This window comes from Oncorhynchus kisutch, linkage group LG20 (genome assembly GCF_002021735.2).
Source record: "Oncorhynchus kisutch isolate 150728-3 linkage group LG20, Okis_V2, whole genome shotgun sequence".
Lineage (NCBI taxonomy): Eukaryota > Metazoa > Chordata > Actinopteri > Salmoniformes > Salmonidae > Oncorhynchus > Oncorhynchus kisutch.
In genome coordinates this window covers 32,823,324-32,825,623 of record NC_034193.2, presented here as the reverse complement: position 1 = coordinate 32,825,623, position 2,300 = coordinate 32,823,324, and the positions used below count along the sequence as shown (strand labels likewise).

Here is a 2,300-nt window from a genome sequence, read left to right as displayed (position 1 = left end):
TTCTGTAAGAAAGAGAAAAAAATTGGATATCTTTCCCGCACAACTTTGTCTTTTTTCCGGCCTTCGGCTTTTGGCTAAGGGGTTACGGCACCTCGGTACCCAACTTGAACTTAGCCAAAAGGCCGAGAAGCGATAACCCACAAATGGAACCCTGCAACCGCCGGGCCCCCGGGGGTATCGACAGACATCAGCGGGTGGGTTGGCAAGAGCCGGCTCCTCCAATCCCACCCACCCACCGTTTCCCCGGCTACAGACAGACAGACAGGCAGACAGGCAGGCAGGTGTTTTTTGTAAAAAGTCGCTAATGCGTCTTTAAGTGACTATCCTGGCCCATCTATGTCAATTTCTCTTGAAACAAGATACCGGGCTCTGCAAGAAGCAAAACCCCTCCAAAAATACGTTGAACTCGTATGTGTTCCTCTCCACGGAAGTCTTTAGTAAAAGGCGAAAGGCTTGTGCGTAATGAAGAGAAACCAGAGTCAAATGGAAGTCAGAGGTCGGGGGCCCGAGACACACTCTGTGCACTGTAGGCTGGGTTCCCGCGGGTGCTCCCGGAATCCACTCTTCCAAGTTTTCGAGGGCTGTGGATGAAAAGAAGGTCACAGACACAGAGGCACAGCGACATACAGAGAGAGAGACAGAGAGACAGAGACACACACACACACACACACAATCCTGGCCCAATTTTATTTATTTAATTTAAAGTAAAATGGCGGGAAACGGGGGACCCCATTGAAAGGCGCTTCGCCCTTTTTTCAGTTTGAATGTTTCTTTCCTTCTCTTCTTCTGCTAGCTAGCTAAGCTAGCTGTTTACATAGCTTTGTGAATGAGTATTTTTCCTTGACAACGGGAGAAAAGTGTTGCACCGTTCCCGGAGGTACTGCAATACCGGGTCGATGCGTGGAGCGGACGGAGCAAGCCCCATTTCCGACTCCCTGTTCGAAAAATCCATTTAATATGTAGTCCCCCTATGGGGGACGTATCAGATATTAAACTGATAAGAACAGATTTTTTAAATTTAAAAAAATAATAATTTATTACAATCGATACCATTCATACTTTACAAAATAATAATTCTCATTCAAACTTAAATAATGGTATTCTCGATTTAACCAACAAAAACCCCAAAACACAAAACCACAGGGGAGCATCATCCCTCCCCGTCATAACTAACCAACACCTTTCCCTGTCTCCCCGTCCCTAATCGATTCCCTTATTGGTTGGTATTAACCAATGTGTATATGGTTTGTCCGATGCCAATGACTTGCCATTCATTTTTGTCCATTTCAGGGGGGACTTCCCTTACAAAAACTAAATCACTACCAGCCCTAATCCCCCTTTCCACCTCTCCCGTGCCGCATGTTTCCCCCACTTCACCTCCTCCCTCTTCATCCTCCCTCTTAACTCTCCTTCCACCCTCCTCACTATCCCCTCCACCCCCCAATCTCTCCCTGTCTTTACCAAATTCTGCCTGGCTTCCCACAGCCCCCGTTTAAAGAGGCTCATGAGAAGCCAGAGCAGAAACCTATCCCTATCTGTTCCCCTCGCTCTCCCTACACCTCTTTCTAATCTAGCCCACGTCACAATAAAATCCCCTCTTACCTTACCTAACAGCACCCGTGCCCTAGCCCATACCACTCCGGCAAAGGCACAGTCCCAAAGAGCATGGCGCACAGTCTCCTCCCTGCCACAAGCAGATCTTGGGCAGGTGGGGGATCGCGCCAAGCAATCGTACCGGCAAGCACTTGTGGAGGCTCAACCAATTCTCAACCAATTCAGGTCCTTGAGCCTGTTGTCCAGGCCCCGCGCCTGCACCCCCTCCCAGACCACTTCCGAGATGCCCGCTACAGGCGGAGGACTCCCTGCCTGCCTGACCTCCTCGTACAGGTGCCTGTGGTCTAAACCTACTCGGGCAACTTCAACCTCGGGATGCGCACGCAGCCACTTGGCCGCATGGCCAAAGTGCCACGGCAGCTGTTCCGCCCGAGGACCCGTGTTAGACCACACCATTACGCTTCTCGCTTGGTATGAGAAGAACACCCGCAGGAGGTAACCGGACGGGTGTATCACCGGATGAGCCAGCTCTGTCAACACAAAGGACACAAAAATTGTGTCCAGCTTGGGGGGGATGTTTGGTACCCCCCTAACTCCCTCCCCGATGGGACAGAGCATGCGTGCCCTGGCGACCCACTCGTACCTGCCACCCCACATGAACTGAAACACAAGCCTCACTAGAGGCCTCCTCAGACAAGCCGGCAATGGGTAGATGTATGCCAAATACAACAGAGATGGCAATACAT

At 50.7% G+C, this 2,300-nt stretch overlaps 2 non-coding genes across 2 annotated transcripts; both read right to left on the bottom strand.

The window, feature by feature from the left end:
- Nucleotides 1-365: 365 nt before the first annotated feature.
- On the bottom strand, nucleotides 366-482 carry LOC116355570 (U5 spliceosomal RNA). The gene has a single exon (XR_004204578.1). It is a non-coding gene; the product is annotated as a U5 spliceosomal RNA (small nuclear RNA).
- A 373-nt stretch (nucleotides 483-855) lies between these two features.
- On the bottom strand, nucleotides 856-1,038 carry LOC116355565 (U2 spliceosomal RNA). The gene has a single exon (XR_004204575.1). It is a non-coding gene; the product is annotated as a U2 spliceosomal RNA (small nuclear RNA).
- Nucleotides 1,039-2,300: the final 1,262 nt, after the last annotated feature.